Genomic DNA, 23,261 nt, shown 5'->3' on the forward strand with positions numbered 1-23,261 from the left:
CCTCTGCCCCAGGCGCTAGAGTGGCTCTGGTCGCGGCAGAGCGACTCCCCAGAGGGGCAGAGCATCGCCCCTGGTGGGCGTGCTGGGTGGATCCCGGTTGGGCGCATGCGGGAGTCCGTCTGACCGTCTCTCCCCGTTTCCAGTTTCAGAAAAATACCAAATAAATAAATAAATAAAAGAAACGTAGGAAGAAGGTGGTTTATGGTCCTGGCTGGTTGGCTCAGTGGTAGAGCGTTGGCCTGGCGTGCAGGAGTCCCGGGTTCGATTCCTGGCCAGGGCACACAGGAGAAGCGCCCATCTGCTTCTCCACCCTTCCCCTTCTCCTTCTTCTGTCTCTCTCTTCCCCTCCCGCAGCCAAGGCTCCATTGGAGCAAAGATGGCCCGGGCGCTGAGGATGGCTCCATGGCCCCTGCCTCAAGCACTAGAATGGCTCTGGTCGCAACAGAACAACAGCGCAGATGGGCGGAGCACCGCCCCCTGGTGGGCATGCCAAGTGGATCCTGGTCGGGTGCATGCGGGAGTCTGTCTGACTGCCTCCCTGTTTCCAACTTCGGGAAAAAAAAAAAAGGTGGTTTACTTGTGAGGAGTGACAGGGATCCGGGTGAACGGAGGACAGAGATGGCCAGGAAGCATTTACTGTTCACACACACACACACACACACAGGGGAGGGCAAACACAGGTTTACAGTTGTGAGTACCCAAAACACAGTTTGTTCTTGTAGATTTACTTATTATGGTAAACCAACTTTTACAGACCCCAGTGTGTGTGTGTGTGTGTGTGTGTGTGTGTGTGTGTGTTTTGATTTAAAAAAAAAAAGAAAATTTTGCCTGGCCTGTGGTGGTGCAGTGGATAAAGTGTCAACCTAGAAATGCTAAGGTCACTGGTTCAAAACCCTGGGCTTGCCTGGTCAAGGCACATATGGGAGTTGATGCTTCCAGCTCCTCCCCCCTTCTCTCTGTCTCTCTCCTCTCTCTCTCTCTCTCTCTCTCTCTCTCTCTGTCTCTCCCTCTCCTCTCTAAAAAAATGAATAAATAAATTTAAAAAAAAAGAAAAGAGAGCCTGACCTGTGGTGGCGCAGTGGATAAAGCGTCGACCTGGAAATGCTGAGGTCGCCGGTTCAAAACCCTGGGCTTGCCTGGTCAAGGCACATATGGGAGTTGATGCTTCCAGCTCCTCCCCCCTTCTCTCTCTCTCTCTCTCTCTCTCTCTCTGTCTCTCCCTCTCCTCTCTAAAATGAATAAATAAAAAATAAAATTTAAAAAAAAAGAAAAGAAAAAATTTAAAAATCCATTAATAACATAAAGACCCTGCCCGACCAGGCGGTGGCGCAGTGGATAGAGCGTCAGACTGGGATGTGGAGGACCGAGATTCAAGACCCCGAGGTCACCAGCTTAAGTGCGGGCTCATCTGGTTTCAGCAAGGCTCACCAGCTTGAGCCCAAGATCACTGGCTCGAGCAAGAAGTCAATCAGTCTGCTGTAGCTCCCCCCCCCATCAAGGCATATATGAGAAAGCAATAACGAACAACTAAGGTGCCGCATTGAAGATGCTTCTCATCTCTCTCCCTTCCTGTCTGTCCCTCTCTGTCTCTGTCACAAAATAAATAAATAAATAAATAAAGTTAAAATGTTTAAAACAAAACATAAAGACCCTGGCTGGTTTGCTCAGTGGCTAGAGCACTGGCCTGGCATGTGGACGTCTTAGGTTCAATCCCTGGTCAGGTCACATATGAGAAGCGACCATCTACTTCTCTTCCCTTATGTCTCCCCCTTCCCTCTCTTCTACTCTAGCAGACAGTGACTCAATTGGTTCAAGTGTCAACCCCAGGCGCTGAGGATAGGCTGGCTGATTCAAGCATCAGTCCCAGACAGAGATTGCCAGGTAGATCCTTGGGGCGCATGCAGGAGTCTGTCTCACTATCTCCCCTCCTCTCACTAAAAAAAAAAAAAGGTATCATGGAGAACATAAATAAAATAACCATCATAGAGCAAATCAAATGAACAGAGCACACAGTACATTCTATTTCCAGCAGCATGATGAAATAAAAAAATTTTGTTTGAAGTTTTATAATTGAATATAATCTTGTTATGTGTTTTCATAGGGTGATCCTATCCTGATTTTCCAGGTGATGAAATGTAGGTTCTCAGAGGCTGTCTTAGCCTAAAGTAAATACAGTAAGTTAACAAACTGTTGAGTTGAGTTGGGAGTGTATAAGGCAAGGGTCAGGAACCTTTTTAGCTGAGAGAGCCATGAACGCTACATATTTTAAAATGTAATTCTGTGAGAGCCATACAACGACCTGTGTACGTTATGCATTATCCAATAAAAATTTGGTGTTCTGCCTGACCAGGCAGTGGCGCAGTGGATAGTGTCGGACTGGGATGCAGAGGACCCAGGCTCAAGACCCCAAGGTCGCCAGCTTGAGCGCGGGCTCATCTGGTTTGAGCAAGGCTCATCAGCTTGGACCCAAGGTCACTGGCTCCAGCAAGGGGTTACTTGGTCTGCTGAAGGCCCATGGTCAAGGCACATATGAGAAAGCAATCAATGAACAACTGAGATGTTGTAATGCACAACGAAAAACTAATGATTGATGCTTCTCATCTCTCTATTCCTGTCTGTCTGTCCCTCTCTCTCTCAGTTAAAAAAAAAAAAAAAAATTGGTGTTGTCCCAGAGGACAGCTGTGATTGGTTCCAGCCACCCACAACCATGAACATGAGCGGTAGGAAATGAATGAATTGTAATACATGAGAATGTTTTATATTTTTAACATTATTTTTTTAATTAAAGATTTGTCTGCGAGCCAGATGCAGCCATCAAAAGAGCCACATCTGGCTCACGAGACATAGGTTCCCGACCCCCAGTCTAGGGTTAGATGAACCCCCTGACCCTCGTCTCTCCACCAGAACCACTGATGATGGAGCATTTCTTTAAAGCCACACTGGCTCCACCTGCACCAGACACCATGTCACAGACACCACCTGCACCAGAGCAACAAAGCACCTGCCTCTGAGCAAAGTGAGGGTTCATCCCATAAGGTGCCAAGCCAGGTATGATGCACCTTCCTCTAGTGTCAGGAAACAATGGGCAAGGTTTACTGCTGACCAGTAGGATACTTGCTACACTGGCCCATGAGCCTACAGCTATTAGGGTAACTCAGCCCCTCTAGCCCACTGGGAGAGACAGACCAGGTTTACCGATTTCTGTACTGACAGCATCTTCCACTGCCATCTGGAGCACTGGAAGTGCTTGTAAGACAGTGTGCTGAACTGAGGAGTCAGTGGACAGCGGAGGGCCTTTGAGCCTTTCTCACTTAATGTTATCAAGGTCTCCGCTGTAGTTTAAACATGACTCTTTCGTTTTAAAAGTGGGAATACTGAGGCTCAGAGAAGGGGGAAGATGGAAGAGATCAGCAGCCTGGTGTGTGTCTGGAGTCAGACTTAGACAAGGCTAAAGTCCACCATCCTGCCTACTAGTCGTATAATCCTGGGAAAGTTGTTTAATCTCCCTGGGACTCAGTTCCTCATCGATAAACTGGGTGTTGTAATGACAACCTTGAGGGGCAGCATTAAGAAGTGCTGTTTGGAGAGCATTTCGTAAGTGTCTGGCAGGCAGACGACAGACACATGGGGGGGGGGGGGCCTATGATTACTGAACAAACCTAGGACCAACGTGTCTCCTGGCCAGGCCTGTGCACACTCCACAGCACCGAATTGCTTCTTGCTCACATGACTTTTATTGTTAAGACAAATAACTGAAAATTTCTGATATCTCACAACCATAACTGATTTAAAAAAATATAAAAATAGTTTCTCATCAAGCCTGACCAGGAGGTGGCACAGTGGATAGAGCATCGGACTGGGATGCTGAGGACCCAGATTTGAGACCCTGAGGTCACCAGCTTGAGCGCCGCTCACCAGCTTGAGTGAACCCTTGCTCAAGGTCGCTGGCTTGAGCAAGGGTTCACTCAGTCTGCTGAAGGCCCCCAGTCAAGGAACCTATAAGAAAGCAATCAATGAACAACGAAGGTGTTACAACAAAAAACTGATGATTGATGCTTCTCATCTCTCTCCGTTCCTGTCTGTCCCTAATTATCCCTCTCTCTGACTCTTGTCTCTGTAAAAAAAAAAAAAACTTTCTCATATAATTTATTTCTCATTGTCACTACCGTGTTCCCATGTTAATATCCAAACAACATTTTTTTTTTTTTTTTTTTTTTGGTGGCAGAGTCAGGGAGAGTTAGAGAAAGGGACAGATAGGAACAGACAAGACAGGAAGGGAGATGAGAAGCATCAATTCTTCACTGCGGCTCCTTAGTTGCTCATTGATTGCTTTCTCATATGTTCCTTGACCAGGGGGCTAACAGCAGACCGAGTACAGCTACCCCTTGCTCGAGTCAGCGACCTTGGGCTCAAGTTAGTGAGCCTTGCTCAAACCAGATGAGCCCGCGCTCAAGCTGGCAACCTCGGGGTCTCGAACCTGGGTCCTCCGCGTCCCAGTCCAACGCTCTATCCACTGCGTCACCGCCTGGTCAGGCCCAAATAACTTCTAAAGTCTTAAAATACCAAATGATAACCAAAGGAGAAAATTATGAAAATCTTAGTAACCAGAAATGTGGGGGGGGAAAGGCCAAAAACAAATAAAACGGTGCCACTTCAGAAGACAAGACACCACCGAGGTGGAGGAAGAGTCCAGACTCTAGATGGCTCTGCACTCGGCAGGGAGGGCAGTGGCGGTTCTCACGCAGCAACTTTCAAATGCAATTGAAAGAGAAGCCAAAGAATACGATCATTTTTTTTCAGTAACTCCATATACACCGTCCATCCAACATGCACTGAGCACCTACAGGGAGGCTAAAGGGGCCAGGCACTGTTCTTCCACATGGATGCTGGCAGATGTCAAGGCACAGCACAGATTCCTGCCTTCAGGGAAGTTATGCTCGGGCAGAGGGGCCTGGCAGTAAACACAACATTAAGTCAGTCAATCACAGTATGTGAGAAAGCGCTACGTGCTATGCAAACCTAGCAAGTCTAAAACAGAACTCTGAATCTTCCCAGGTCTTGTCTCTGTTTGTACTCTTAAACTCTTATAACTTCTTCTCCACAATAACATAATCAAATCATGTCCCACCCCTAGAACACAAATCTAATCTTGACCATGGCCAGCAAGGACCTCCCCCTCAGTGTGTGGCCTGCAGCCATCTTTCTGCGGTGTTGTTCCAGATAAACCAGCCTGCCCCTATCCGCACAACACCAGCTCCTTCCAGCCTCAGAGCCTTGCCTTTACCCAGAACAAACCGATTCCAGCTATTCTGAGTGTCTTATTTCTTGTCAGCCAGGTGTTGGGGCAAAATTCACCTCCAAATTTTGAGACTGCTTTTCCTGACTGGCATTTTCAGAGTACCCCCACTCCAAGCTCTCTCAAATCACCCTGGATGTTCTGCACTCTCATTCCCTGGAGCATTGAACAGCGTGTTCAGAAAACAGACTGTGGAGCCAGACTCCTGCTCTGTAAGCTTCAGAAATGTTTTTAACTTCTCTGGTCCCACCTTGTACATCTGAAATAACAAGGCTAACAACAGTGCCACCTCACACAGTTAATGCATGCAATATGCTTAGGACAGTGTCTGAGACACAGGAAGCACTCCAGTGTTAGTTAGTAGGATTACTGTCAGAAATTCATTGTCTCCTCTATTAGAATATAACCCCCAAGAGGGCAAACTCGTCACTTCATCACTACTGCATTCACCAGGTTATACCTCTTAATAAGCCCCAATAAATATATACTGAGGAACAAATCCAGTCCAGGTCTAACCCTCTGGACTGACAATGCTAAGTTTGGATGCCAGAGGCATTTGACTGTAAGAAAAGCCGTCACTTTGCTGCTTCACTCTGATGAATGACTGAAGTGGCTCTGGGGATAGAGCAGCTAACTAAACAGACTCCAAGTCTCATTCCACCACTCACAAGGAAACTCCAGGCTGCAAACGGACAATCTGTATATCAAATTGGGTTTTGTGTTTTGAGTTACCTGGGTTTTAGGTTTCTAAGAATTACGTCAATTCCCAAAGTTGATAAACAAAACAAAAGTAGTTTTTATCTGTCTCTAACGAGCTGGACTTGGAGACTCAAGCAAGTACAACTCCCAGAGGTAGGGAAATAAAAGGAAGGAAAGGAGAATTCTAGACCTCACCACTAAGTGTGCTGGTACTGACAGTGAGGCCTTTAAGACTGCAGGAAGATCAGCCCGGTCCATTGGCTCAGTGGATAGAGCACAGACCCAGAGTAAAGATGTCCCACGTTTGATTTCGGGCGGGGCACACAAGAGAGGGGAGCATCTGCTTCTCTCTCGCTTCCTCTCCCCCTTCTCTCCCTGTTCCCCTCCTGCAGCCAGTGGCTCAACTGGTTTCAGCACTGGCCCTGGGCACTAAGGACAGCTCAGTTGGTCCAAGCATTATCAGCTTCAGGCATTAAAAACAGCTTGGCTGAAAAAAAACAAAAAACCAGCTTGGCTGATTCAAGAAGTGGCTTGAATCTATATGTGAATATAGAAAATTCTGTGTAGATTTTTTTTTAAATATTTTATTTATTGATTTTTAGAGAGAGAGAGGAGAGACAGAGACAGAGAGAGAGAGAAGGGGGGGAGCAGGAAGCATCAACTCCTATATGTGCCTTGACCAGGCAAGCCCAGGGTTTCGAACCGGCAACCTCAGTGTTCCAGGTCAACGCTTTATCCCACTGCGCCACCACAGGTCAGGCTCTGTGTAGATTTTATAAGGAAAAAAAACACTCTGTAATCCAGTTAACATATTAGGAGGGACTGTTTGACAAGTAGCCTAAAATGAAAGCATTTCCTCTGAAAAAAGATATGGATCAACATTGGGGGCACAGCTAAATGTTATGAAACAGTAGGAGGGAAACTACTTAGTCATAGAAATTATCTCATGAGTTCTCATGAGCAATACACTGCCCATACGTGAAGCTGTTAAAATGGCACAAACAGAACTGAGGTGTAGCCATATAGCAAGGCGAATACACAACAGAGACAGAGACCAACACAGCTAGACAGGAGCTTCTGTCAACCTCTCCTTCACTCTGCAGCCCCAACAATCACTGGCAGAGTAAGAACAGGCTGTTTGCCTAGCTATTTCTCAGTGGTCATGACAGCTCTGTTTTCCACCTGCCAACTGCCTGAAATCAAACTCCCATGGGAGGCCATCAGGTGGTAAGTAAGTGGTACATGAGTGGATGACCCTCCGGTCCTACAACTGCCAAAAAGTTGTAGGAAGGATCTAGGATCATCAGGGTCCAAACCCCAGCCCAGATACTAGGAACGTGCTTGGGCAAGCTCACTATTTGTATCACAGTATTTCTACTGGTAGAAGGGGGACAGTAACAACACCTATCTTACAGGACTGTTGAGGAGTGGGCATGATACGCTCAACCTGAAGTCCCATTCACTGGCTAGCATAAATAAGATTGACAGCTGGTACCTGAAACTCCTTTCCTGACTTTCAAAACCCTGGAATATAATAAAACATACTTTAACACTAATAAACACTTAGCAAATTAATCTTTGGTGTTCAAAATTCCCTAGAATTATATTACCTAAATGAATGTCAATAGATCTCAAATATAAACTCCATTTTTATTTTTTTTTTGTGGCAGAGACAAAGAGAGTCAGAGTGAGGGACAGATAGGACAGACAGACAGAAAGGGAGAGAGATGAGAAACATCAATTCTTCGTTGCAGTTCTTTAGTTGTTCACTGATTGCTTTCTCATATGTGCCTTGGCCGGGGGGGGGGGGGGGGGTTACAACAGACCGAGTGAACCTTTGCTCGAGCCAGTGACCTTGGGCTCAAGCTGGTGAGCTTTGCTCAAACCAGATGAGCCCACACTGAAGCCGGCGACCTCGGGGTCTCAAACCTGGGTCTTCTGCATCCCAGTCTGATGCTCTATCCACCGTGCCACTGCCTGATCAGGCTATAAACTCCCTTTTATAAAAAATAGTAACATTTGGAAAAGAACAACTTGGATGACAGTAGAAAAAGATTCACATTCATTTTACCCAGACACACAAAGGGGCGATTTTCTCACTGGAATTGTAGAGGAAATCCCTGCAGACACAGGCTGAAACCATGAGCAGTATGCTCATAAAGGAGGAAGTCTAAAACCCAGAGGAGGCCAAGCACGCTTCTCAAGGGAGCAAAGAAGATGTCTATCCCTTCCATCTGTCATTTAATACTTAGCTAAACAACACTAGCATTTTTAACCTGAACTTGACCCAGCTTTGAAATGAATGAGTAATTCATTCTTTCCCAAGTATGTTACACTGTGTGCCTAGAGAAATCTTGGAGCCCTGGTCTTGCAGCCTGACCTTCTCAGGGTTATACAAGATAGAAAGGATCCATTTAATCAGATGTAAACCCCAAGACTCTAATGAATGGTAACACCTCACTTACTTAGAGAAGGTAATTCTAACAAGTTCCAAGAGCATGACATACTTCAAAATCATTTCCACACAGTTCAGAACATTTCTGAAAAACTACAGCGCATATATATATATATATATATATATATATTTTTTTTTTTTTTTTTTTTTTTTTTTAATTTTCCTGAAGCTGGAAACGGGGAGAGACAGTCAGACAGACTCCCGCATGCGCCCGACCGGGATCCACCCAGCACGCCCACCAGGGGGCGATGCTCTGCCCCTCCGGGGAGTCGCTCTGCTGCGACCAGAGCCACTCTAGCGCCTGGGGCAGAGGCCAAGGAGCCATCCCCAGCGCCCGGGCCATCTTTGCTCCAATGGAGCCTTGGCTGCGGGAGGAGAAGAGAGAGACAGAGAGGAAGGAGAGGGGGAGGGGTGGAGAAGCAGATGGGCGCTTCTCCTGTGTGCCCTGGCCGGAAATCGAACCCGGGACTTCTGCATGCCAGGCCGACGCTCTACCACTGAGCCAACCGGCCAGGGCCACTACAGCATATTTTAACAAGCCAATAAAAATGCAAAGCAAACTTGAATAACTGTAACATCAAAAATAAAATAAAAATCCCAGAAAATGTGACCTCTCTAAAACGTCCCAGTTGCAGGGCCTTGTCTGAGGTAGAAGCTCAAAGCACTGTTGCTGAATAAAATAACAGAATACAATGTCTCCAAATAACCATTGGAAGGGTAGAAGCTGACAATGGAACATGTACAGTGAAGGGAACCCCAAAATGGGTTAAGGTTAATTAATCTAGTTGCACTTCCTCTGTCTCACAGGCTCTGGAAAGGAAGTACAGGTATCACTCAAATGGCTCCGCTCTGGTGGACCGGAAAGGGCTGCTTTATCTGGCATTTCTCCGATCGGGAGGTGAGGATGAATGTTTTTATGTTTACTTACAGCTGAAATTTCCCATGGGGTCTATTAATATGTCTGTCTACCTCATTACTGACACCTTGATGCATTTATTCATACAAATTTGAATAGTACACGTATTGACCTTTTGTTATAGTTCACATTCCATAATTTTTCTTTCAATGAGCAAATACTTGAACATTTTGCATATTTAGGTCTGCAAACCTTTTCCTTTGAGCTCTGCTTTCACAGAAAATGTTATCACTCCTTCACAGGCACATGTTTAATAAAATGGAGCCAGAAAGTTTTAAAACATTATCTCTAATAAACATTTTACTTTGCTTTTTCTCCATAATCTCAATAATTTTAACACTTCTCCTTAATACACCTGGAATTTATTTTGATGAATGATATGTTCTCTACTTATCTCATCGCCAATAACACCTTCTCCCTAGAGACAGGTGTGTTTCTTCAGTCCCCACCAGGACTCTCAACTGTGCACTAGCAGCACCCACTACTGCCTCCTAATCTCCTGTCTGACTGTACGGTCATCTCTGGCACCCCAATTTCCTTCCTCATTTGTAATAAAATATATTCAAGTCATGTGTTCCAAAGTTGTTGAGAGAATTTGAAATAATAAATGTAAATAGCCAGCACACCCAGGCTGGAGAGCTCAGCTGGTTAGGGTCCTGGTAGGCTAAGGTTGCAGGTTCAACCCCTAGTCAGGGCACATACAAGAATCAAACAATGAAGGCATAAATAAGTGGAACTGAAATTCAGCTTGATAATGGCAGCTTTAGTTATAATCAGTAGGCTTAATGGTTAATGCAAGCAAAAGCTCTGTCCCAGGAACTGGGGTGCCTGAACGGGCCTACATGAGTTGACAAAATCTGCAGGCAATCCACTGTTGTGCCCTAGGGACAGAACACCCGCTGACTGTGATCTAATTGACTTGTCCTTGAGTTCCAAACCCCTTTCCTACACTTTTCTTTCCCTTATACAAAGATTGGCTTTGTCTATGAGGAAGCAGTTAAGTCAGCTTTGGGTATGTGACCCCCTCGCCTTCACAGATCTCTGGCCATCTGAATAAAGTGCCCATAAAGATTCAACCCCCACCTGAACGGTGTTGGCGCCATGGATAGATTTTTGACCTGGGACCCGAAAGTCCCAGTTCAAAACCCTAAGGTCGCTGGCTTGAGTGGAGACTCATCAGTTTGAATGTGGGGTCGCTCGCTGGCTTGAAGCCCAAGGTCACTGGCTCAGCTGGAGCCACACACACCCCACACACACCCCCACACACCCCCCACCCCCGTCAAGGCACGTATGAGAAGTAATAAAAGAACAGATAAAGTGAGACAACTACGAATAAATGTTTCTCATCTCTCTCCCTTTCTCTCTCTCTCTCTTAAAAAAAAAAGAAAAAGAATCATTCCCATTCTCTACTTACTTTGGCTGCGTGGTGACAGGCAGCACACCACAAATATTTTCAGTTTCAGAACAATTTGATATTTCTCTCTCTCCTTTCCTCTCTTTTCTATAATCAATATTTTTCAATTTTAAAAATAAAATAATCTGACATATAATGGATACCCTATAAATAAATACTTTAATAATCTAATATCTGATGAGAACATAAAAGTAACATGCTACAAAATTCATTTCAAAAACGTTAAGTTTACACAATTAAAAGGTAAAATAGATTATTTTAATTTCAATTATAAACTCATGACAAGTAAAATTCTTGTGTTCTATCTGTATCAATACATGTAACACTAATAAGTGTGGTTTCTCACTTTAATTCAATCCCTAAACCAATATTCTAGTGTAGCTTACTGAAACAGTCTTGGGTGTGGTTTTGAAAACAACTCCGGGTGAGGCAAGGAAGATAAGCCAAGCAGCCATCTGTTTAATCAAAGTGAACTTGAATGCACCCTCTCCTATTTCTAGTTCTAAAATCTGTCTGCTAACATTGGTACAGAAAGAATCTGGCTTGGGTCTTCAGCAAAATCCCATTAGCTTCTCAATGCTAACTGATTAATAAAGTGCTAGTTAGGACCTTAGGGCCACCTGAGTTCTGACCCCAGTTCACCACTTAGAACCAGTGTAACCTTAGGAACACTTCACTCTCTATGCTTCAGTTTCTTCATTTGTAAAATGGAAATGATTACTTTATTGGTTTAAGATTAAACGAGTTAATTTTTGTCAAGTGTTTCATACAGTGCCCGGCACACAGTAAGTGTTAGGGCAATACACAACCACTATTTCTATCACTAATAAATACCACTTGGAGAGCTCAAGTAAGACAAATATTTGAGGGGCCCCACCACTCAAATAAGATTTTCCATAAAAACCTGTTATTCTGCATATAAGAAATATATGAGCCTTCCATGGGCTAAACAAAAAAGAACGCAAAACCATGAAAATCGCCTGACCTGTGGTGGCACAGTGGGATAAAGCGTCGACCTGGAACACTGAGGTTGCCGGTTTGAAACCCTGGGCTTGCCTGGTCAAGGCACATATGGGAGTTGATGCTTCCTGCTCCTCCCCCTTCTCTCTCTCTCTCTCTCTCTCTCTCCCCCCCCTCTCTAAAAATCAATAAATAAAAAAAATAAAAGAAATTAAAAAAACCATGAAAATCAAACTAGAACTCTTAATGGAAATACTCACATAAAGTGATACTATCAGAGGTCAAATGCCAAAAATCAGCATTGCTGGAGGCAAAGCAAGAAGGAGCTGGTGAACTGGAACTCCTTAAGGAGTAAAAACAGTATCAGCCGGGCAGTGACCCAGCTCACAGTGGAAATAAATACAGTCATCTCAGGAAGAAAACAGCCAGAGGGAATGCTGACTCCCGGGTTTTCCCACAGATTGACATCAAGTAATACAAGGTCAAGTCAAAAATTCAACAAAGCCGAAAACAGTTTCCATGACTGACAGTCATCCGAAACAATAAACCACAGGTCTTGGCCCTCTGAGACTTCAAATATTAAAATTACAATACAGAACACAGAATAACCATAAAATGTATAAAAGTATAAGTTCATTGCCTGGCCTGTGGTGGCGCATACGGGAGTCTCATGTTCTCCCTTCCTCTCGTGTTAAAAAAAAAGATATTTAGAAAAAGTAAAAATTTATCAAAATCACAATAACTGCAACTGTACTAAACTATGCCAGTTAAGAGACAGACATTTATACCCACTGTATAGAAGGCTGAATAATGATCACCAAGATGAGTCTTACCCCCTGCAATCTGTAAATGTTACTTTTCATGGAACAGACTCTGAGGATAGTGTGATCATCCTGGCTGATCTAGGTGGACCCCAAATGCTATCACCAGTACCCTTATTAAAAGGAGGCAGAGGGCCTGACATCTGTGGTGGCGCAGTGGATGACACGTTGACCTGGAATGCTGAGGTCGCTGGTTCAAATCCCTGGGTTTGCCCAGTCAAGGCACATACAGAGAGCAACTACTACGAGTTGAAGCTTCCTGCGTCTCCCCCTTTTCCCTCCCTCCCTCCCTCCCTCTCTCTCTCTCTCTCCCTCCTTCTCTAAAAGTCAATAAAAATTTAAAAAATAAAAGGAGGCAGAGGGCACTGCCCTCTTCCAACCACAGAGATATAAGAGAAGAGGCAATCTGACCAGAACATAGGAACTGGAGCAATGCAGCCACAAGCAAAAGAAGCCACACCGGCAGCCGTAAGAAGCTGGAGAGGAAGGAAACACTCTCCTCTAGAATCTCCAGCAGAAGTACATCCTGGCAACACCATGATTTTGACTCACGGATACTGATTTCAGAATTCTGGCCTCTGGAATCGTGATAGAAAAATTCCTGTTACTTTAAGCTTTAAGGCACATTTGTTCCAGCAGACACACACAAACACACATATACAAATAAACCCATAAAACATAAAAACAGCCCTGGCCGGTTGGCTCAGTGGTAGAGTGTCGGCCTGGCGTGCAGGAGTCCCAGGTTTGATTCCCGGCCAGGGCACACAGGAGAAGCGCCCATCTGCTTCTCTACCCCTCCCCCTCTCCTTCCTCTCTGTCTCTCTCTTCCCCTCCCGCAGCCAAGGCTCTACTGGAGCAAAGTTGGCCCGGGCGCTGAGGATGGCTCTATGGCCTCTGCCTCAGGTGCTAGAATGGCTCTGGTTGCAACAGAGCATGGCCCCGGATGGGCAGAGCATCACCCCCTGGTGGGCATGCCAGGTGGATCCTGGTCGGGCGTATACGGGAGTCTGTCTGATTGCCTCCCCGTTTCCAACTTCAGAAAAATACAAAAAAAAAAAAAAAAAGGTACATATGAGAAAGCAATCAATGAACTAAGGTGTCACAATGAAAAACTGATGATTGATGCTTCTCATCTCTCTCCATTCCTGTCAGTCTGTCCCTATCTATCCCTCTCTATGACTCTCTCTCTCTGTTCCTGTAAAAACAAACAAAAAAACAATACACATAGATGTTTCTCCTTCTCTCTTTTCTTCCTCTCTCTAAACACCAATAAATTTAAAAAAAATTTTTTTAAGTATATAGAACCTTGCACCTCCCTGCTTTCCAAAACAATTAATATAAAGAATACATATTCTTCTCTAGACTACAGGGAACATTTGTAAACATCCATCATATCTGGATGGAAATAAGGAAAATCTCAACCAATTCCAGAGAATCAGAATCAGTAGCAAACAAACCATTTCTCTAGTCACAATACAATTAAAACAAATCAATAACAAATATTTTTTTTTAAAAACCATATTTGGAAATTTTAAAGCACACTTTTAAAAGTTGTGCCAAAAATAAAATCATAGTAAAAATTTAAACATTTTCATAATGAAAATATTACAGTTGAAAACTGTTGGGTTCAGTAAAGAACTACTTCCAGAGAAATGTATAGCGTTAAACACATATTAAAAAAGAGAATACTCTTATCTTTTCTTTCTCTCCCTCCCTCCCTCTCTCTCTCTCTTGCTCTCCCCCTTCTGCAGTCATGGCTCAACTGGAGTGAATTGGCCACAGGTGCTGAGGATGGCTCCATGGTCTCTACCTCAGACACTAAGAAGAGCTCAGCTGCTGAGCAACAGAGCAATGTCCCAGATGGGCAGAGCATCACCCCTTAGTGGACTTGCCAGGTGGATAGTGGTTGGGGCACATGTGTGTCTGCCTTTTCTCCACTCACTAAAAAAAAAGAAAAGAAGGGATTGCTTCTCAGTCTTTTGGCTACTAAGATCAAGTGTAGTATCTATTCTTATCAGCTTAAAAAAAAAAGAATAAGTGCCCTTTTACTAGAAGTTAGAAAAAGAATGAACTCCAAACCATTCAGTAATCACACTCACTATGCTTAATATATATAATTTCTAACCTTAAAACAACTCTGAAGATGAAACTTAGATTATAGCTACAAGTGTTCTGATTACCTGAGTTTAAAATATTTATTTATTTATTTATTTATTTATTTATTTATTTATTTATTTCAGAGACAGCGCGAGAATCAGAGAGAGGAATAGATAGGGACAGACAGACAGGAACGGAGAGAGATGAGAAGCATCAATCATCAGTTTTTTTTGTTGCGACACCTTAGTTGTTCATTGATTGCTTTCTCATATGTGCCTTGACCGTGGGCCTTCAGCAGACTGAGTAACCCCTTGCTGGAGTCAGCGATCTTGGATCCAAGCTGGTGAACTTTTTGCTCACACCAGATGAGCCCGCGCTCAAGCTGGCGACCTCGGGGTCTCGAACCTGGGTCCTTCCGCATCCCAGTCTGACGCTCTATCCACTGCGCCACCGCCTGGTCAGGCTGATTACCTGAGTTTAAAAAGCACAAACCACATGCCCCTTCAGGGAAAAAGAATGTACATGACATAACATGTAATTTGTACACCCATTCTTGTAAATGTCATGCAGCCTTAATTTTTACTGAGAATAAAGATGACGTCACGTTATTTTTCACAGTACAGTGAAATCTGGGGTCAACAACCCCAAGAGCTGAAATAACATACAAATAACTCATTCTATGAAAAAGTACTGGCAACCTTCCATAGCTGTAGTCAGCAAAACCTGCACTGGCTGCATGAGGACTCTACTCCTCCCCTAAGTGCATTATGAAACAGAATGGAATTGATTCACCAAGAAAAACTAGTATGTCCTTTAAAGAACTGCTCGCTTGATTTTTATAAAACAGAAGTGATAAAAAACAAAACAAAACAAAACAACAACAGTAACTTGGGTGAGTGGAATGAAAGTCATCCTTGGGATGGTCCTCTGTCTGACCTGAATAGCCAACAGGCCCTGAGGCCCTGAGGGGAGGCCTGTTCGTAATCTTTGATTTCCCAATGCCTACAGTGCCTGACTCATTGAAGACCTCTGAATAAGTTCAATGACTTAGTCTCTCAAAATGTTACCACTGCCACCTAGAAATTAAAGACAAAGAAAATTCATACCCTCAACACTTGGCTAAAAGTTGGAAAATAAACAGTGCCCTGAAGTATGCAATTCCCAGCTTTCGAAAACAATCACTCAAATCCCCCTGTAGAAAACAGAGCACATTCTATGATATATCCCAGGCTCAGCAGGTCAGCGACAATCCTAGTAGTTATACTGTCAAAGCACTCATGCTTCAGCCACCTGGACAATGCTCAGCAAACTGAAATAAGGGGTATCTGGGTGGTGGGGTCATCTAGTTCTCCTAAAGATGGGTAGATTAACATCACATCCCTTCCTGCTGAAGTAGACACTCAGTCCTGCCTGAAGCCGTATACAGCAAACTGGACTAATAGTATCATCTGAGAACGAGGTTGACACTTGGTAACTAAAATATTCTTAACCCTTTGAGTAGTACGAACGTTAGTGTACATCCTCACTCAGAGTTAACAAAAACCTCACTACTCAAAGGGTTAAATCTTAAATCTTAGCATGGCTTAACCACAAAGTTCTTGCTAGGCTACAAACATGTACAGCTGTAACAGATAAAAATATCTCTGCACAGAGCTTTATTAAAAAGAAAATAGGCAGTAGGAATAGTTAGTAATCATAGCTCTTGGTGCCCTTCCTGTGACGTTCCCTCTTTACGCTGGGTCCTCCCTTGACTACACCCTGGAAAAGGAGGCAAGGGAAGCACACACGCTAGCAAACATGCCCATACGTCCTCACGTTCTCTCGCCGTGGCCCCGCACCACCACATGCAGTTAAACAAGACTGTTCTGACTACTGCTCCTTCAGCAGATGAGAAAAGGGAGTTCAGAGAATATCACCAACTTAATACAGAACCACTTATTTTGAGCAGCAAAACAGACTTGCAGCCTGACACTATATCCCTAATACCCAGCACTATACCAAAGTTGACAAATGACTCCTTTTTGGTGAGACAAAAAATCCTAATGTATTTGCATTTTTATAGCTTTATTGATATATACTCACAAATCATGGAATTCACCCATTTAAGTGTATAATTTAGTGATCTTAGCATATTCAGAGGGATATGCAATCATCACCACAACCCAATTTTAAAACCCTGGAAGAAACCCTCCACACATGCCCATTCTCCCGCCCCCACCCCCCCACCTCCAGCCTCTTTTCCTTTCACTCAGCACAACATTTTCCAAGTTCACCCACATGCAGCATGTATCAGCACTTCATCCTTTATTACTGCCACATAATGTTTCATTGCAGGAACACAAGACCTTTTATCCATCCATCCACCAGCTAGCTGATGGACATCTGGGTTGTTGCCACTTTTCAGCAAAAGAAAACATTTGTGTGTAAGTTTTTGTGTAGGTGTATGTTTTTCTTTAGCATTTGCATTTTCAAAATATCTGTACAATATTGTCTCCTTTGGCCCTCACAGCAGCTTCATTCTGTGATGACCACTAGAGCCAAGGGCAGGCACATGACTGGATCACTCAGGGCTGACAACCGGTTTGTTAACACTGCGAGGAATTCCAAGCAGTACTGCGCAGATGAGAAAAACCATTGTTTAGGTAACAAGCTCCCTAAATCCTTCTCAATAAGTCAATCCATAATGCAAATTAAATGAAGCCTTGCAGAGTAGGAGAATGGAGAATGAACCGTTCAGGATGGAACACTCTACAGGTCCCTCCCAAGTGACTGACCTCCTTCTTCCTGTGTTAACATGGGAAGCTGCTATTCTGGGGTGCTGCGGAGACACGCACTGAAGTCAACACCTACTGAACCCTGTCCCTGCAGGCAGCGCAGTCCTAGCAGAAGTCCCTGTGGGCTCGATCCCCTAACATCAGCCTCATGCTCCCAGGGCCCTGGAGCTCCCAAAGCCTCGATGCAGAGCTAACATGTTCTGATACTAAGTGACAGTATTTGAGGGGCATATATTGCTATGGTCAACTGTATAATGTTCCAACCTCCTGAAACAGTTCCTAGGCTTATAGTATTTCTGGTAATAAAAATCAGAAATATGGATAATAATTATATTAGGAATATATAACAGCCCTTTACTGACAGCTTACTAGACACCTTTCATACACTTAGTTTGTTCATCCTCACCATAACTGTGAAGATAAGTACTATTATTACCCTTGTGTTACATGTGAACACTTCCTTATATGGGAAGCATAGAGTTGATGGGAACATAAACTGCTATGACTTCTTAGCAGAGTAACTGAACACAGCTATGAAAACTGCAAGTGCAAATATCCTTGGAGCAGACAACTGCACTTCTGAAAATATGACTACAGATATACTTCATAGAGCCCAAACCTGGAATGCAAGAATCTTAACTGAAACAATCCTAACAGTGGAAACAGATATTCACAATGTAACAGTGAATAAATTATTGTGCATTTATAAAATGAAATAGCTGAGACTGTTAGAATAAATGGATTTATGTGTGCTGATAGTGAACATCTCCAAGATGTGTTAACGGGGAGATGAGCATCACTATGAACAACAATTCACTTTTTAAGGGAGGTATATGGCCTGACCAGGCGGTGGCACAGTGGACAGAGCGTCGGACTGGGATGCCGAGGACCCAGGTTCGAGACCCCGACGTCGCTGGCTTGAGCGTGGGCTCATCTGGTTTGAGCAGAGCTCACCGGCCTGGACCCAAGGTCGCTGGCCCCAGGAAGGGATTACTCAGTCTGCTGAATGCCCGCGGTCAAGGCACGTATGAGAAAGCAATCAATGAACAACTAAGGTGTTGCAATGAGCAATGAAAAACTAATGATTGATGCTTCTCATCTCTCTCCGTTCCTGTCTGTTTGTCCCTGTCCATCCCTCTCTCTGACTCTGTCTCTGTAAACAAACAAACAAAAAACCTTGGGCTTGCTGGGTCAGGGCACATATGGGAGTTGATACTTCCTGCTCCTCCCCTCTTCTCTCTCTCTCATCTCTTAAATAAATAAATAATAAAATAAAATAAAATAAAGGGAGGTATACGTACACACCACCGCTCTGGCTATGTGCTCTTAACATCTCTCATGGTTTTCTCATCTGCAAAATGGGATAATAGTAATACTTCTCACATAGTACTCAATAAAAACAACAGCTTAATACTATAAATTTTTTTGAGAGAAAGAAAATGTGAGAGAGATAGGAAGGAGAGAGAGGGTAAAAAGCATCAACTTGTACTTGCATCATTTTAGTTGAACATTAAGCTTCTCATCTATGCCTTGACTAGGGTCATACCAGTGTCCCCTTGCTCAAGGCAGAGTGACCTTAGGCTTTTCATGCCAGAGACCTTTGACCTCAGGGTCTTGAACCAGCAACCTCAGCATTCCACACCAACGCTTTATCCACTGTGCCATCATCAGTCAGACTATTACTGTAGTTTAATGACTATTTAATTATGACACTACTACTAATAACAATAATTTGTCATTAGATGGGCTCCACAATAATAATAATAATAATATTCCAATTCATGCCTCTACCACCCACCGTCAGGCATCGGGCAGGTATAGGGAACCTGAGGAAAACACCATCTGCTCCGCTTCCCCATCCTGTTCCCAGCCCATGGGGGTTTCACTTCCAGACATTTCGCCCATGAGACCTGCTCCTGTCAGCACCTGCCCCAATGGACAACAAGACACCATGTGCACTGAGGTATGTCTCCACTGCCCAAATGCTCTCCCCCAGACACACACAGACATCTCTGGTCAATGTCACCTCCTTGGAGAAGCCGACCTCGCTCCATTTAAAACAGATCCTTGCTGCCATCATAATCTATTTCCTTATCCTGCCCCCAGTCTTCGCATCAGTTAGCTCACATTCTAGTAGTGTTTATTACCTGTCTCCTGTTCTAGAACTAAGCTCCCGAGAGAGGGTAATGTGGCTCCTTCCATACTCTGCCCATTGTGCACAGACACTAGATGTTCAGTCAATAGTTATGAAGAGATGGAACTGAGATACAAGTTAATAATAGATACAGAATAGATTAAAACATTAAAAAATTTTATAAAGCTACAGAATAGAAAATATGTTTGTGCCCTGGCTGGTTGGTTCAGCGGTAGAGCGTCGGCCCAGTGTGTGGAAGTCCAGGATTCAATTCCCAGTCAGGACACATAGGAGAAGCACCTACCTGCTTCTCCACCTTTCCCCCCTCTCCTTTCTCTCTGTCTCTCTCTTCCCCTCCAGCAGTCAAGGCTCCATGGCCTCCACCTCAGGCACTAGAATGTCTCCAGATGGGGAGAGCATCGCTCCACGGTGGACATGCAGGGTGGATCCTGGTGGGGCGCAAACAGGAGCCTGTCTGACTGCCTCCACACTTCTCATTTCGAAAAAATACCAAAAAAAAATTTTTTTGGTGAAATAAGATTGTAAAAAATTACTGTAATCATTTTCTCCTGGCAGAGTAGTCTCAAGATTCTGTTCAGCCAAAAGTTAAATGTCCTATAGACTCTAGTCCTACTGTTTTTATTTATTCATCGATGAGAGAGAGAGAGAAAGAGAGAGAGAGAGAGAGAGAGAGAGAGAGAAAGAGAGAGAGAGGAGAGAGAGAGAAGGGGGAGGAGCTGGAAGTATCAACTCCCATATGTGCCTTGACCAGGCAAGCCCAGGGTTTTGAACCGGCGACCTCAGCGTTTCCAGGTTGACACTTTATCCACTGCACCACCATTGGTCAGTCCAACAGTCCTACTGTTTTTAAAATGTCATTTTCTTCCTATGTAGCACAAACTCATATAAAGTCTTGTTAAACAATATGCTCAGCACTTTTAAGCTAACAGATATAAAAAACAATGTTATATATTGGTAATACTATTTTAAAAGATGCTTCTGGAATAAATAAAGCTCAAGGCCAAACTGAATTAAAGTTGTTCCCCGTGATTCCTTCCAACTCAAGTTTCTTGCATGTAGGTCAGAACAAGCATAAATATTAAACAGATTTGTGCCTGACCAGGCGGTGGCGCAGTGGATAGAGCGTCGGACTGGGATGCAGAGGACCCAGGTTCGAGACCCTGAGGTCACCAGCTTGAGTGCGGGCTCATCTGGTTTGAGCAAAAGCTCACCAGCTTGAACCCAAGGTCGCTGGCTCCAGCAAGGGGTTACTTGGTCTGCTGAAGGCCCGCGGTCAAGGCATATATGAGAAAGCAATCAATGAACAACTAAGATGTTGCAACATGCAATGAAAAACTAATGATTGATGCTTCTCATCTCTCTCCGTTCTTGTCTGTCTGTCCCTCTCTCTGACTCACTCAGTCTCTGTAAAAAATAAATAAATAAAATTAAAAAAAAAATATTAAACAGATTTGTTAAAGTCATGCTATGTTAAGATTCTTAACTAGCCCTGGCGAGATAGCTCAGTTGGTTAGAGCATCGTCCCAAAGTGCAGAGGTTGCTGGTTCAATCTCAAGTCAGAGCACATACAGGAACAGATTGGTGTTCCTGTCTCTCTGTCTGTCTGTCTGTCTATCTACCTACCTATCTCCCTTCTTCTGTCTCACTAAAATCAATAAATAGCCTGACCAGGCGGTGGCGCAGTGGATAGAGCGTCAGTCTGGGATGCAGAAGACTCAGGTTCGAAACCCCAAGGTCGCCAGCTTGAGCGAGGGCTCATTGTGTTTGAGCAAAAAGCTCACCAGCTTGAGCCCAAGGTTGCTGGTTTACTCAGTCTGCTGAAGGCCCACGGTCAAGGCACATATGAGAAAGCAATCAATGAACAATTAAGGTGTTGCAACGCACAACGAAAAACTAATGATTGGCCCTGGCCGGTTGGCTCAGCGGAAGAGCGTCGGCCTGGCGTGCGGGGGACCCGGGTTCGATTCCCGGCCAGGGCACATAGGAGAAGCGCCCATTTGTTTCTACACCCCCCCTCCTTCCTCTCTGTCTCTATCTTCCCCTCCCGCAGTCAAGGCTACATTGGAGCAGAGATGGCCCGGGCACTGGGGATGGCTCCTTGGCCTCTGCCCCAGGCGCTAGAGTGGCTCTGGTTGCAGCAGAGCGACGCCCGGGAGGGGCATAGCATCGCCCCCTGGTGGGCAGAGCATTGCCCCTGGTGGGCGTGCCGGGTGGATCCCGGTCGGGCGCATGCAGGAGTCTGTCTGACTGTCTCTCCTCATTTCCAGCTTCAGAAAAATACAAAAAGGAAAAAAAAAAAAAAAAAAAAAGCCTAATGATTGATGTTTCTCATCTCTCCGTTCCTGTCTATCCCTCTCTCTGACTCTGTCTCTGTAAAAAATTAAAATAAAAATAAAAATTAAAAAAAAAACAAAGTAATTGTTACTTAAAAAAGACAATACTTTGGAAAAATGATATTAAAAAAATAAAATCAATAAATAAAAATGAAAAAAAAGATTCTTAACTATTTCAAAGACCTATGTGATTGCTAGTAGGTATTGAACAAACTAAGTAGGTATTAGTATTTAGTTACAAACCAAATTTTAAATTCAATTTTTAAAACCATATACATGACCTGTGGTAGAGCAGTGGATAAGGCGTCAACCTAGAATGCTGAGGTCACTGATTTGAAACCCAGGATTTGCCCAGGCAAGGCACATACACGAACCAACTACCATGAGCTGATGCCCCCTGCTCCTCCCTTCCATTTTATTTCTCTCTCCTCTCTCTAAAATCAATAAATAAAATCTTTACATAAATAAATAAATAAAACCTTAGAACACAGGAAATTCAAAAATGCTATCCCTTCTACTTGCCAAAATAATCTGCCAAGGCACAAGGGGGAAATGAAAACAAAACAATATTCAGGAATCACAGATAACTGGGGGGTTTTTTGGTAACTTCAGACTGTCAGGGACGTTAGAAATTTGTTAAAAAAAGGGGGGGGGCCTGACCTGTGGTGGCGCAGTGGATAAAGCGTCCACCTGGAAATGCTGAGGTCGCCGGTTCAAAACCCTGGGCATACCTGGTCAAGGCATGTATGGGAGTTGATGCTTCTAGCTCCTCCCCCCTTCTCTCTCTCTGTCTCTCCCTCTCCTCTCTAAAATGAATAAATAAAAAATTTAAAAAAAAATAAAAAAGAATGTCACACCTGAACAGGTGGTGGCATACTGGATAGAGCATTGGACCAGGACACAGAGGACCTAAGTTCGAAACCCCAAGGTCATTGGCTTGAGTGCAGGCTCACCAGCTTGAGCGTGAGGTCGCTGGCTTGAAAAACGGTTCATTCGCTCTGCTGTAGCCCTCCAGTCAAGGCACATATAGAAAGCAATCAATGATCAACTATGGATCTGTGACGAAAAATTGATGCTTCTCATTGCTCTCCATTCCTGTCCATCTGTCCCTATAGCTGTCTCTCTCTGTCACGCACACACAAAAAAATGTGACTTGCCATCCAAACACATGAAAATTTTTTTTAAATTTTTGTTTATTGATTTTAGAGAGAAGAAAGGGGAGAGAGAAACAATTTGTTGTTCCACATATTCACACATTTACTGGGTGATTCCTATATGTGCCCAAGGGTCAAACCCACAACCCTGACATTTCGGAAAGACACTCTAACCAACTGAGCTACC

At 44.1% G+C, this 23,261-nt stretch overlaps 1 protein-coding gene across 11 annotated transcripts in view; it reads right to left on the bottom strand.

The window, feature by feature from the left end:
* Positions 1–23,261, bottom strand: part of ADD1 (adducin 1) — a 102,920-nt gene that overhangs the window by 62,364 nt on the left and 17,295 nt on the right. The window lies entirely within an intron of this gene.

The sequence above is a fragment of the Saccopteryx bilineata genome, chromosome 5 (assembly GCF_036850765.1).
Source record: "Saccopteryx bilineata isolate mSacBil1 chromosome 5, mSacBil1_pri_phased_curated, whole genome shotgun sequence".
NCBI classification, from domain to species: domain Eukaryota; kingdom Metazoa; phylum Chordata; class Mammalia; order Chiroptera; family Emballonuridae; genus Saccopteryx; species Saccopteryx bilineata.